Raw genomic sequence first — 15,494 nt, forward strand, 5'->3', positions numbered from 1 at the left:
CATCTAACCTTGCAGACTGACCCAGGTCTGTGCCTGGAATTTGATTTGACTGCCGTGTGTCACAAAATAAGACCCAAGCTGTTTTGGCAGGATGAAGATGAAGGAATAAATCTGAACTCAAGAAAATGTGGCTTTTGATTGTTGGCAAACACTCAGCATGTTCTGAGGGATGAAATGCAGAGAATACATTTTCCCCAGCAGTGATAATGCTGATACATTATAGGGTAGCAGAAAAATGTGAGTTAATATTGTTTTTGTCAAAAAAAAAAAATAATAATAATAACAGAAATTTTCTGCAACATTTTTTATTACTTTGCAAATATCATTTCTAGATAGGCAAAAGAAATTATCCTATGAAAGTCTGATCTTATTTTAGTCTTGAGAGAAAGTTCACCTGAAATAGAAAGCATTGGCAATGTGGCAATCAGCATTTATAAACTCCTTTTTCAAAATGCTTTTTGCATGCATATGTCAAAGTGCATACTGTAAACAGCAAGTAGCAAAACTGCACATATATAAGTAGGATAAGGATCAGCTTTCCTAAGTGGGGAAATGAAAAATGTTGAGCACATAACTTTTCCAAGACCATAATTGGTCAGTGGCAGCCAGGAATAAAGCCCAGGTTTCATAATTTTCAGTCTCGTGTTTTAACCTCTGTGCACAGCCTCAGCCAAAGGCTAACCTTGTATTTAAGGTGCCACATTGGAAAACACTGTTTGCTTCTCTTAATTTTCTCTGGTGCCTACTTACAATGTTTGGTGCACAAAAGGGCAATATATAGTGAAGCCCAACTCCTGAACACAGGACTTGGAAGCTTCCACCCTCACTGTGCCTTCACATTCAGCCTTGTGCAGATGATGCACTGGAACAATTGGTTGATTACTGGAACACTTAGGTTATTTATGTATTCCATAAGACACAACATCTTCACATTTCTTCTGCTGAACTCCATTTTAGGTGGCCTGGAGAGAAAAGCAGAAAAACCCTGCCCATGGAGCAATTAGGCTCAGTCCATTTGCTGCTGAGTGAAGTACTTCCCTGCTTCTGCCTGGACAGACGGGATGGACCTGCCCATGGAAAAGCAGCTGGAGCGTGGAGAGCTGAGGGAGATGTGCTCACCTCACTCACCAGTCAGAAATAATCACCAGCATACAAAATTACTCCATTAGTCATCATCACGAGAATGTACTTTTTTAACCCAAACACAGTTCATGGAATGGCTAAGTAAAATCGTTAAGGGAATGCACCTATCACTGGCATTTGACCTGAGGAGGAAGGGTTGTCTAAAAATACATAGATAAATTTATTCCTTCCACTTTTGTTCTAGGAGACCAACTAATGGCAGCAGCAGCAGACAGTGCTTTTTTCGCTGCAGGAGGTGTCTATTTGGTTCATACGGCTAGTAACAATTCTTAGGTGACTCGTGTCATATGTTTTTCTAATCCTATCTGAGTACCTGGTTTTGATGAGATTAATGGCTTGGAATCTCTGAGACACTTATTTACCATGCAGGAAGAAGGATGTATTTGCCAGACATATCTGTGCTCTGCAGTCTGAAATTGCCTCCCGTTGTGAAAGAGAGAGACAGAAGTGGCTGGAGTGCACTTCAGCTGCTAACGAGCTGCTTTGTAACCTTGCCCCTGGCATTTACCAATTGCCTTTTAAAAGGCAACTTTTACTAAGCAGTTATTGGGCGCCATTGTGCTATTTCCTATTCTGAGTGTTGCTGTCAAGAACGATACGGCTTCAGAACTCTTGTTTCTTAAATCATGCTTCTTCTGCAGTAAAACAGTTCTGCTACCCGTTGAGGTCTGTTACAGCAGTGTTGCAAGCGCTTCTGTTAGCAAACTCTTTTCCGGAGAAGCAAATTCACATTTATTTCCTCTGAAAGTGAGGCACTGACAGCACTGACTAAAACAAGCATTGGATCAGACAGGTGTTGTAAAGGGCTTGCTCCCTTCCAGCCACATCATGTGTCTCTATGGAAGGTGTGGAAAAATTGAGATGTTTTTTACTTAACTTGTGCAATGTTTTGTTGAATGGTTGTTGTCTGTACTTTGAAGAGCAGGTTCTGGCAGTTTGCAGCATCTCCTCAAATCCCATGCTCCTAAAACAAACTCTGCATGATGAAAAAGCTCTGCACTAGGTAAATATACAGCAAGGCCCAGCTGCACAACGCCTATTTCCTGATAAAATCTATAATGGTTGAGGATCTAAATGCTCCAACAGATCTAAGCCCAACTGGCAGAGCATGAAGATGAAACAGCTTGTGGAGGCCTGATGGAGCAGGACTTGTTTGTCAGCTCCCAGCATGTGTTTTTCAGATTGCAAAATTCAAGAAGTCGGAAAAAAGAATCTTTACAGTATTTATTCCACACCTGCAAAGATCTACTAAAAAGGAGAGTCAGGGAATTCTTGTTTTGCCTTCCCTCTCCTGTTTGAAACCTGAAGTCACTGCTGTGCCTGCAGTGCAAGGCAGAGTTCCCTTGGCTGGCTCAGAAAGCAACAGCTGTCCAGCCTTGACAGTATGTCACCAAGCAGCAGTGACAGCGTATGCAAAATTACATGTGGCCCTCTTGATGAATGCTTGTTTTGATCATCTATCAGAGGGACTGGCAGTAGATCATCAGGCTGCCAGTCCCATCTGCAGACCTGGACTGGATTTGTAGAGGGCCTTTTCAGCTACCTTATGGGGTTTGTTCTGATGAATTTGTCCATCCATTCCTTTCCAGAGAGTAGATATCGTTTACTAAGGCTGCACCAAATTCAGAGTTTTCAGAAGGCCAAAATGACTCCCACTAGGGCACTACTTAGAAACTGTTAATACTTCAGAAATAAACTATGTAGTAAACATCCTGGAATGTATTTTTTATTTTCTCATGGTCAGTTTTTCACAATTCTCTGTAAGAAGTAAGCTGGTTTAAAATGCACTGGTGCTGCCTTCTCAGCCTGCCTTCTGAATGCCACAGACAGAGCAGCCGAAGTATTTCCAGAGCATACTGAGCAAAGTTCAATAATCCAGTCTACTGGACTCTCACACATGTCTGTATTTGAAACAGAATAGCAAAATAGGCTCAGACATATTTATTTTTAATGCAGTCTGATCAATCTGATCTGGTCACAGACATATGGAAAACTGAAAATCCCAAACAGGATCCAATTAATAAAGATTCCAAGTTACTGAAAAAGAGAAAAGGAAACCTGTTAACAAAGAGGGAGAAAGTAAAAACATTGCTAAGAAGAAAGGTACAACTTTACAACAAACTCTAGTAGTAGATGATTTGGCCTGTAAAATGCTATAGCCTGTTGTAAAGGAGATGATTACAGTGGCTAATTAAACACCAGCCCAGCAGGTAGCTCTGTTGGTCAGGCAGAACATCTCAGCCTGGCACATCCCCAGCATCTTCAGTTAGAAATTCAAAGGAACTTTTAATTTTCCCCAAAGAAGCCAGGTTTTATTGTAGTCAACTCATAGTTTCCAAATGTTTTATCATCCTCCAAACAGTGCTGGTTTTTTTTCAATCAAGTTTTGGTTGATTGCAAAACTATCAGCAAGTTGTAGCTGTGTAAGTTTACTGAAGTTTACTGAGTGGAGAACTACAGCCTGACAAGTTGCAGCGTGCTGATTGTGTAGGATGAGGCTTACAAGGTGGTTGGGTAATCAGCAAGGGAGAAACCTTGCAACTTTTCAGAGCACAAAACCCCCATTGTAGTCCGCAGGGAACCAAGAGTTTCCAGAATAGGTTCCAAGTGGGATGGAAGAGAAAGAGTGGGAAACTTTCCTTTTTTGGATAAACACAAATTCCTCTTTTACATCCGTAATACAATTGGAGTAATTGAATTCGATGGGCGCTCTGTTTTCTTCCATAATGATCCAATTCCTACACTGAGATAAACTACAGGCTTTTGGCCTCATGGTTAGTCCCCTTGGAAACCAGATTATTGCCTTTTAAAATAGAGCGCTCCAATTATCCTCTAAATAGTTTTGATCATTGTACTTACCCACATAGCAACAAAAGATGTATTATCCACCATATCACGTACAGTTTAGCTTCATCCTTAAAGGATACAGACAGATCTGTATAAGGATTCATGTAATAGCCTCATTTGGTAGCACACTTAAACAACACAGAGGCAGAGATGAGTGATGGATTTGTTATATCAGTATTGCATAGCTTTACTACATTTTAAACCACTTTTGAAAGGCTCTATTTTTTCAACAGTAGCCACAGAGTATTTGCAAGCAGTATTAAATCTTCTACATGAAGGACCTCAGTGTTAAAGGAGGTAGAAAAAATTCACCTGCCATGAACACCCACTAACTTCAGAGTGGATGGCATATTTCAGTGCTTGTGAAAAAATATGTCAGATTTACAGATATCTTCAACGCGAACACAGACGGATGAGTACTGTTCAAATAGAGAATACTTCTATCTCAGGAGACCAGTTTTGATTTCCCTGCTCACAAGTACAGTGGGTGTAAGCAGAGTGTAGCAATGGATAATTGCATGAGGCCTTATCTGATTTTTAATCCTTAAATGTCAGTCAGCATTACTTTTAGCAGGATTTTAAATCTGTATATCTACCCTTGGAACTACTGGTGGTGAAACAAATGCTTCCTCCCGATAGTGACACTTTAGATATTAAAAAAATGCTTTATTCTGTTCTTGTTCATAGTTTGTGAGGTATCCAAGTATGTATTCAATGTATATACCTCAGTAGCTCACTATTATTTAGCTTGCAGGGGTATTTGTTATGCCAGACACTGTAGACATACATAGAAAATACAGCCCTTACCTCAGAAACTGACAGTCTGGTGTCTAAACATTTCTGTCTTTTCTGCTTTTCAGAACAATAACATAAATGCTAAATAGACACATACAACTTTATCTTTTATGGGAAAGCCTTTCAGACTTGCAGATGAGATACACTCTTATTAAGTTGTTTTGTCTTCCTTTGGAAGACTGCCTAGAGATCAAGAAAAACACAGAGGTAGTATTGGCTGTGTTCACAAGAGCGTAATTCCCTTTGTTTCCTTCTCATTACTTTATTAATTAAAAACCCTCTAAGTCTGTGTTAAGCTGTGATCTGTTATGCCTGGGCCAACAGGCACTGATGTCTGAGCTGCAGTTCAACTCTCCTGTCTCCTCCTTCCCTGCTTAAGCCACGTTCATGAAGTGCTAGTGGTAATTTTGGTGATACTGCCAGTGCACTAATCTGCTGCTGCTGAAGCTGTGATAAAAGTCAGCGAGCCCTAGGTTGGGAAAAAGACAAGAAGATCCTCAGTCACAAAAAAAATGTATTCTGAGATCATAGAATCACAGGATACCCTGAGTAGGAAGGGAGCCACAAAGACCACCAAGTCCAGGTCCTGACTCCACACAGGACTATCCAAAATTCAAAACCAGTATTGGAGACCACACTGGAACTCTGGCAGCTTGGGGCCACGACCACTGCCCTGGGCAGCCTGCCCCAGTGCCCAACCACCGTGTCTGTGAAGAACCTTTCCCTTATTCCCAGGCCAAACCTCCCCTGACACAGCCCCATGCCGTTCCCTCAGCTCCTGTCGCTGCCACCAGAGAGCAGAGCTCAGCGCTGACCCTCCTCTGCCCTCCTGAGGAGCTGCAGGCCGCCATGAGGCCTCCCCTCAGCTCCTCTGCTCTGGGCTGAACCAGCCAAGGGACCTCAGCTGCTCCTCATACACCTTGCATTCTGGATCCTTCAGCATCTTTGGAATTCCCCTTTGGACACTGCTTGTCTACTAGACGTTATGATGTTCCTCATATGTTGTGGTACCACTGTTCAGTCCTTTTAAAATAAATACTTCTATGCCATTTTGCTAGTGTAGAAAATATCCAAATAATTTTCTAGGACGATATCTCTGATAAAGCAGATTTTATTCGCAATTGCAATGGCAGGCCTCCTGCAAACAGGAGAGCACACAGAAAACAGAGTTACCTCTTTTATTCCCTATTTTATTCTTTAAAGGTGATCACTGTCAGAATCAAAACTACTAATTGGTCCCTCTCCTGCACCATTACTAATTCCTAAACATCTATACCATTTCTATAGTGAAGAATAAGATATACTCTACTAGAAGTACAAATATATATATATCCTAAACACCTCCCTACCTATACTGGTATGAAAGGAAAAAAAATATAGATTAGTTTATTTACAATTTCTTTCTAATTTTTATCTTTAGAGGATCCTCCATAGCAACGGTTTCCCACGCTTTAGGGTTAGTGGAGGGTTTTACTCAAGTGTAGTGAGTCCAAGCTTTCTCGGCCGTCCTGACAGCTGTTCCTGTTGTCAGAAGTACTTGGAACAGTCCTTCCCAGTCGGGTTGCAACTTTGCCTCCTTCCAGATCTGGATGAGGACCCAGCCTCCAGGTTGGAATGGATGAATTGGAGATTTCAGAGGTGGTGTCTGTGCTAACAATCCTTGGATTCTGAGAGACGATAGTGAGGAAGACAATCCAAGTATATAGTTCTTAAGAAACATATCTTTAGTTTCAAACTGCAGTACCTCATTTTTCCTTCAGCTTTATATTTAAAGGGGTTATTTTCAACTCCCGTTCCCTTCCTTTGCCCAGACCATGGGATCTAGATCTTTCTCATCTGTCTCAGTTAACACATTCATTGATACTGTAATTCCCTCCTGACAGGTTATTATTTGTATACCCAATTTCATCGTAAGGTCTCTCCCCAATAAATTAGTACCTGCATCAGGTACATACAATAATTGTCCTGCTATTATCTTGCTCCCTAATCTCAATTCAGTGTTTTCAAAAAGTGGTAGTGTCATCCCTTTTCTTTCTACCCCACTTGTACCCTGTTCCTGGTACTAGGATTATACAGTTACTTTCTGGTGTCTGTACCCCCCCATATGTTTTATTATGGTCCCTTAGAACCAAATTCTATAAAATACTAAATGGCACAACAATGTGTCCATCTGGGTATACACCCATGTGTCAGCTTGCTCTCTTCCCTTCTAAATCATTAATTAGATTCCTATCCTCTTTAAAATACCTTATAGTTACTGATTAAGGTTCAGATATTTAAGTTTACCGTCTGGAATTAAAGCCAGTTCACCAATTTATTTTCCTTCAGCTGCCTGTTCTGCCACCTGATCCATCATCATATTCCCAGTTTCCTGTACAGTGCCACTATTCTGATGTCCTCCACAATGTATAACAGCCATGCTGTTCTTTGGTAGATTTACATCATGCTGAATTTGTTTTCCTTGTGTGTAAGCAACCCTCGCTCTTTCCAGATGGTACCATGAGTGGGTACCACCCTGTATGGGAACTGCTGAGTCACGGCCTGAACCTCTGATTAATCACCTGAGGCGAGCAATGAGTCAGCCCTGGGAGCACAGGTGAAAGCAATTCACCTGTGCTGCAGGAAGGGGTGGAGCCTGGCTGCACCTCTCCTAGACCCATTTAAGAGCTGACTACCAGTGGGGAAGGCTCTCTCTCTCTTCGGAAGATTCACTCCACTGGAGTTTCCTGAGCAAGCCCACGACACAGGTAAGCCTCCTATTTATTCTCTTTGTCTCGCTGTGCCTGACTCTCTTGCTTATTTCATTATTAGAACATCTTAATATTATTTGATTATATAATATTCCTTTATATAATTTTCATTGATTATACACACCCCAAAAGCATATTTAGCGTCTGTCCATATATTTAAGGTTCTTGTCAAGGCAGTTCTTTCAGCCTTCTGAGCAGAAGTCCCCACAGCTAATGGTTTTGCTTCATTTACCTTGTCGGTAGCAGTTACTGCATATCCTGCCTTACAGTTTCTTTGTCTCACAAAACTGCTGCTGTTGATGAATCCAGGAATCCTCAGTGTCAAATCCAGAACGAACGGCAAACCCCACCTACTTATTCCTCAGCTTGGTTGATAAAGTGCATGGATTTACCACCATGGGTTGCATATCTTCAACATTTCTATTAATTGCCCTCAAATATTTTACCAAACTATAGCTCTTGCCAATCCAAAAAGTTATTTATTATTTCTTTTATCCTCCCTCCTATGATCTTGTATCCTAAAAGGGCATTGCTTTACCCTGGCTGGGCTGACTCCTGTCTATAACTTAACCTTTATTGAGTTGCCCTTCTTTTTTTTTTTTGGCCAGGCATTCCTGATGCCTGCAATCCTGTATATACCTGATTTAGGATTTACATAACTTCTGGGGGTACAACATTGCTTTTCCCAGTTTGTGTTAAAGCCAGACTTAAAATTTTCAGTCAATTGGTCTTGCTTAACTATTACCTCCAATTTTCTCTACTGAATTTAATCTCTACATTCAACTGTTCTAATACATCATGCCCAAGTAGTGGTTTTGGAGAACCTGGCATGTACAAGAATATGTCTTCCTACTTGTTCTCCTAGCCTGTATTTAATTGGTCCCCAAAAAAGGAAACTTCTCTTGCCAGTAGCTCCTACAACTATTACAAAAGTCATCGACGGGTAATAATTCCTGATGTAGCACACAGTAAGAGGCAACCATATCAGAAAATAAACCTCTTTACCCTGCTTCCCCACCTGCTTTTGGTCCAGTGGGGGTGGAACTCTCCCTGAGCCCTTCCAGGCTCCCCCTTACCTCTTCTTCTAGGTAAGGACGTCCCTGTTACACCTTGCTCAACTTTGCCTTGCTCAGCCCGTGTTTTTCCCAAACCCTTTTCACTTTCCAGACTTTCATCATTACTGAAATACAATGTTAGTAATTTCTGTTTCACCCCCTTCTCTCCCCAGGATTCCGGTGCTTACACTGGGATAACGGGTTGCCTGAGATCTAGATGACGGCTATTCTCACACTCACTGCCCTGTCCCATCTCCATTCACAAGTCATAAACCCTGCACAGCTACAGTGGGAAGCTCTCGCCCCCAGCTCTTTCTCTCACTCAGAGATGTTCTTAGAAACTGGGGTGGGGGGGAGGGGTAGTGCGGGGGATGTGTTATCGTGCCAACCCAAACTCTAATATCTCAAACTCACTGTTTTCCTTAACATTTTTGCCAATTTGTTTGTATGTTTGTTTTTACAATTCCGCTATTTGTACCCTCAATTACATTTCCAGGTACCATTAACAAATGCACTTGCATATAGCATCGTGACAGTTTCTCCAACTGCCTTCAAAATACACAAATCAAACAATAAAATTCTTCAACTTCTACAAACGCCCAGTTCCTGGTCTTACAATTAAGGTACTCAATTGTAAAACTGGTCTCATTACTCACTTATAATCCGGTTGTGCTTTTTTTTTTTAAATTCAATTTTTCCCCATGGCTCACCAGCAATATTTCTTCAGTGAGCCTAAATACAACCAAGGGGATCTTCTTGGTACGTAATGGTAATGTAACCCCTTGGCTTTCTTGGAGCCCGTCCATTATGTAACAGTTTCGGTTTCTTATTGGCCATTCCAAGTATTCACCTCGCCACCCAGACAGGACTGCTGAAATCAGCGTGGTGCACCTATCCTGTTCAGGTAGTGGGGGAAACTCCCGTGGGGTGATAATTATCCCAGACAAGCAAATTGTTGGAAATATCCAAATAATTTTCTAGGGCAGTATCTCTGGTAAAGCAGATTTTATTCACAATTGCAATGGCGTGCCTCCTGCAAGCAGGAGAGCACACAGAAAAGTTATCTCTTTTATTCACTGTTCCCCGACGCTTATCTCTTACTCCCTTGGTTCCTCATTGGTTGAGTACTTCAGGTTCACACACTTCTCAGCGCTTCACTAAACATGGAAACACTGGACAAACACAAATTTTTGCTGCAAAAGCATCAATCTGTAGTTAATTAACTTATTCCATATCTGATTGTTATCTTGCAGATATCTGCTTGTCCTCCTTTCTACAACGATGAGCTTGGGAGAGAGGCAGGGGAGTATCCTGGTGCCTGCCTTCACACCCCAACCTTCTCATGGAGTGAGACAGTCTGGCCTCATGTAGAGGCCCTAACTTCTTTGATGTTTGCTAAATCTGTCTTTCTTTTGCTGAGAGTTTCTTATCCTAAGAGAACAGCTCTACAATATGTTTTCTAATCCTTAGCACGCTATACTCGCGTTGTTTGGAACATTTAACAACTATTACAGTTTTGCAAGAAAGAATTAATCACATAATTCAGTAATAATGTTTCTGAAACATGCCACTAACATATACAGTATTTTACCTCTTAGATCAACTATTTCTAAAGATAAGTTACAGAATACAAATGCATTATGTTCTACTTCTTCAAACCAATTGCTACTTTTTAATATCAAATGCAGAAACAACATTCCATTCCCACACTAGCCAGAAAGAAAAGCTGCCCCATGGAAGCCTCCTCATATGTCTTGCCCTCCAGACCCTTCAACATCTCTGTAGCCCTAAGTTTTGTTATCTTCCTTCAGAGTCTGCTAGAGGTGTTAATGGACAAAATCAGTCAGCAGCTCTTCTCCAGGCGTAAGCAGACATGCAAATTTCCTTCTCTTTGGGTTATTTATTCTAGGTAAGATATAATTATACAATTTTGATCAATCAGTCCCCCCAGATCCTTTTGCCATTCAGTTTCTATGGTGAACATCTGTACGGAGCTCAGTTAGCCAACTCTTGCAAAAGCTTGTAATTTGCACAGATTAGACTGCTTCCCTCCTCTCAAGTTTTCACATTCAGAGGCTTGTCTGACTGCATCTCTGACCCTGCTGATCCCCAGCTCTTTCAGGTGAACTGCTGTGGCTTCCATATTAAAGCATCTCTCTAATCCCTATCAAAAGAACTCAATTAGAAAGATGTTGTTAAAATGGCAAATGCAGAACTGAGAGAGAGAGAGAGAGAGCATGTTTGTGTGTGAATATGATACTATACATTAGTGGCCTACAAAAGACTGAGGTGATAATTGCCTAACTACAAAACTGGCAAACATTTTAATGCAGCCTCTGCCCTCACCAGGCATTGTTTTCCTCAGTCAGTGACAAGTATTGCTCATTGATTTGTTTCAGCCATATTCCCTTTGGCTCTTTTCTTACAGTCATTTGAAACCTAGCTTATACAAGAAGGAAGGGGAGCTTTGATACAGTAAGAACAATTTATCTACAAGGAATACTTGGGTATTCTGTTAAAAAACCTAATGCAATCCTTTTATCCTTACACAGTTCCTGAAAGCAGTTTGTGTTGTTTTTGAAAGACTGATGACTTTATTTTATTGGGATGTGTTGTTTTTATTATACGCCTCCCTGCTGTTTTTCAAGGCACTGCAGATGTCCCCAGGGTAAATGTGATAAGAGCAGAGATACTTCCTATTGAGCTTTTCTCCCTTTAATTACCTTTGGAAATCCCTGCCCACAATTCTGAAACTGTTTCCCTGTATACATATGTCGTGACAGATACTTTGGTGAATATGTAACTCCTTAGAAGTACCTCAGCTCCTTGGAGCACATTAAATGGCACCCAGACCAAGTATCTTGAGACATAAAAAGCTATCTCAAGAAGATTAAACTGCATTTTAAGGACAGCAAAGGCATAATTGTATTTTAATTCCTTCCTTAAAACAATGAGTTTTAGTGGTAATAGTTATTTTCTATTTATTAGACAAAAAAATGTCCGCCTTCTACACCTCGACATAGGAAACGAGTTTGGAATAGGATTTAGTAGTATTTAATTCATTTTATCCTAGGGGGCATAATTCAGATGTTTGGTTATAGCCTTTTTCCATTGGCTGTTGTTTTAAAGACCCTGCTCTAGGGCACCAATCTTCATCTCTTTCCTGAATCCCATAGTTTTTCTTCTTTAGATAGAACATATACTAACAGTGTGGGTCTCATGGGTCTTGTTATCTATATTTGCTCCTCTATCTAACAGCCACAATACATACATACAATACATACATATATACAGCAGTTCATCTGTTCTCCTTCTGAGAGGGAAAACAAAAAGGAATTCAAGCAAAACCTTCAATTTTCTTAGATACTGAAGTTTCTTAGATACTGAAAGACACGATAGATGTCCTTGGGAGTGCAGAGGAAGATTATATTTTGCTGCATGCCTGCTTAGGATGGAAATCATGACGTTCCCTCAGTACCCTGCAGTGTGAAGAGAACTAGGCAGGAATGTGTGATTTCCTCATGCTTGTTGGTCCAGGTCTGTTAGCAGGACCATATGATGGTCAAATTCCAGTTTTGATACTAAGACTGCAGAACAAAGTAGGGAAGCAGATGTACATAGATAACTGAAGTTTTTTTAGTTAAATATACTGTAATGTTTTTTAACTATTATGTCAAATACAAAAAATTAAATTGAGCAAAAGTGTGTGCAAATTACTACCAAGCTCAAATTGTTTAAGCAAGCCATTCCCTTGTTAACATACAACTTTAAAAAATAGCTTTTTTTGTTTCAAATTAAAGTTTTAGTTAGACGTGTGAAATGATGAGAGAAAAAAAAACACACCAAAAACTATAGAAAACATAAAATTATAAGCCATAAATAAAGTTTTTTTAAAACACAGAACACTTTTTGGGTAAATGGAAAAGGCAAAAAAAAAAAAAAAGATTCTTTTAGATCTACTTAAGATTCAAATTCCATCTTTCTTTCCCCTTCAACCACAGTTTTGCTTCCTACTGTGAAACAGCTGGAAGTCTGTGATAATGCAGTTTGAAAAAGTTTGATAGTTTAGAACAATTTATCTCTGACACTGAAAGTAGTCTAAACATACCAGTATGGATCTCAATTGCAGCTAATTTACCCTGTTTTCTTTTACCCAGCTTAGCCCAAGTTAGCTTAATCCCTTAGCTGGTCATGTGCAAACAGCTTTGGATCAGTTGATTTTGAGATAAAAAAAAACAATTGCTCTTCCTTTTTTATTAGGTAATCAAACAGCTTCTTCCTCTCTTCAAAAGCATGCAAAGAATTTGATTTATTGCTAACAGATCCCCTAATCCTTCTGCTTCTAATTAATTATTTTCTTTGAGCCAGTCAGCTTGAGTACAAAGTCATCGAATCATAGCATCATTAAGATTGGAAGACCTCTAAGCTCATCTAGTCCAAATGACCACCTAGCACCAATATTTCCCCTAAGCCATGTCCCTCAGTGCCACATCCATATGGTTCTTGAACACCTCCAGGGACAGTGACTTAAACACTTCTCTGGGCAGCCCGTTCCAGTGCATGACCACTCATTTTGGAGAAGAAATTCTTCCTAACACCCAACCCGAACCCCCATTGGCCCAACTTGAGGCCATTCCCTCTTGTCCTATCAGTGTTATGTGGGAGAAGAGGCTGACACTCACCTCACCACAACTTCTTTTCAGGGTGTTGTAGAGAGTGATAAGGAAATGTCTAAAATGTTTAGTTTGCAAAGTCTAAATATTTCCTGAAGAATTACAAAAACAAAAGTTTTCATATTGAATACTTTGATTTACCTGCAGGTGAGCTATTTCATAAAGTCATATGTAGCGAATAGTCATTGTTTTTAGCTCTTTCACTCCATTTGCCATCTTTGCTGTCTGATATGCTACATATAAAATATGAAATGAAATGGAACTTTTTATACTTCAAGTTAGAGCAATGTGGGAACACAGAACAGAACAAGCAATTGATGAATGTGGTAATATAAGCTGTTCCAAAAATCTCAAAAAGTAGTTGATGTAAGGGAAAACAATATAACTTTGTGAGTTGTGCGTTACTTTTAGTGTTTGGGATTTATTTCTTTCTAGGATCTACATGACTGTCATGTGTGGCATGACAAAATTCTGTTTTCTATGAGTCATTTATAAAGGAACGTATTCATATTTGTGTGGTTGTTTTGGTCTGCAAATCACTGTTGACTTTTGTGAGCCTCAATTAGAAAATTTATCTTTAATTCAAAAGATTTCTTCCCTCTGATAGGTAGCACTTCATTCTGTCATATTTTGAGGCTAAGAAAGTTGTTGATAAACCGCATAAAAACGTCTCCAATCTTGCTTATCATTTTGGAAACTATGCCCAAGGAGAACAAAACACACTACAAGGATTTGAGCACCATCTCCGTGGCAGAAGAAAAGCACTGTGACTTAGCAAGATCGCTCTGCTCTGGTAAGCACCAGCCATTCTACAGCTTTTCTGAAACTTGTTACCTTCAGATTGTTGCTAGCTCTAACATGATCCTTATCATGTTCTTCTCATCATAGAAATTTCTGGAAAATGTCAGACATTTGGGTTTTGTAATCCCAAAGGGCTCTGCTATGTAGAATATCTTCTGGAATACAGGCAATACATTTAATTTTTTGAAAGTTTAAGGTGAAAGTGGTTGACTTGTGGGAAATAAGCATACTGCTTCACTTGCTGCTTTAAAGAAGTCCTGGAGAACTGGGCTTCTTTATGGAGTTTGCTTTATAATGCTGACTTATTACCAATACTTGCAAGGTGCTCTTATCTCTCCCACAGAAGTGACATTAACTGCTTTGCTGACACCAGTTATGAGATTGTGCTTCTGCACAGCTTTGCATGGAACAGCACGTGGGAGCAGGAAACAGGAATTGGCACTGCTTCTTGCAGGGTCTGTGCAATTCTCTACAGTTGGTCACCTTTGAACTCATCACCTCTGGCTTCTCCTCATACTTCAAATGTAGGCTTGCCCTGAAGCAACTGGAGAGTGTAAGCGTGGTAGGAGCTCAGCTAACAAAGTACAAGCTCTCTGTCCTTTTTTCTTGCTTGAACAAGAGCAGGACCTCTGCCCTGCTTGGGAATTTTCCGAGGGCCGTTTGCGGATGGTGTAATTTGCAGCATTAAAACAGATGAGCCAGGTAAATGGCTCAGAGACCTGCTGCTCTCCTGCCTGCTTGAACCTGCCTTCCTGAACTGCAGTGCTGGTGCTTAGTTGCTGATTCTGGCTGTCAGATCAATTCTCATAAATGTATGTTAGCCAGTAATACATCGCTATAGCAAATGAAAAATACACAGACCAGAGGAGCATCTATTATACTTCTGTTCAATACTCTGTAACAAGATTGATGATCCTTCCAGCTCCCAGTCCTGCTCCTGTACGTTCACTGCTAATATGATCAGGAGCAGCTCTCCATTCAATAAACCCCACAAACACACATCCCTGTGTGGCTTGTCACCTGCAGGGCTGCAATGACCTTGCAGGCTGTCTCACACCCTTAGCTCAGGATGGACTTGCTGTCCTCTGCAAGGGGGAAGAACTCACAGAACTGCAGAGCTGCAGGCAGCAAGATGCTGCCAATGTGCACCAGCTGGCCAGCAGGCTGAAACAAACAGTGTACATGTCTGCCCCTGGTTGCGCACGCACCAAGCTCCCTTAGCTTATCTGTTAATTGCTTTGACCTTTTTGTTTACTTCCTGCTCAGGAATCTCAGAACTTGCTGCACTAAAAATGTCTTCTAGATTGCAGCACCAAGCAAACATTGGCTTAACCTTTTCCGTTACTCTATGTCAATATTCCCAGCCTATTCATATGCATGTCTTATCGCACTGGATAAAGCAGGGTTGTGTTTGAAACTAATGCTCTTTT

General features: G+C 40.6%; 1 long non-coding RNA gene across 1 annotated transcript; it reads left to right on the top strand.

The window, feature by feature from the left end:
* The first annotated feature begins 7,425 nt into the window (after window positions 1-7,425).
* On the top strand, window positions 7,426-12,390 carry LOC149918394 (uncharacterized). The gene is made up of 4 exons (XR_016465418.1): window positions 7,426-7,532; window positions 8,764-9,213; window positions 9,844-10,499; window positions 10,713-12,390. It is a non-coding gene; the product is annotated as an uncharacterized LOC149918394 (long non-coding RNA).
* The last annotated feature ends 3,104 nt before the right edge of the window (window positions 12,391-15,494 follow it).

The sequence above is a fragment of the Phasianus colchicus genome, chromosome 3 (assembly GCF_987193195.1).
Source record: "Phasianus colchicus chromosome 3, bPhaCol1.hap1.1, whole genome shotgun sequence".
NCBI lineage: Eukaryota > Metazoa > Chordata > Aves > Galliformes > Phasianidae > Phasianus > Phasianus colchicus.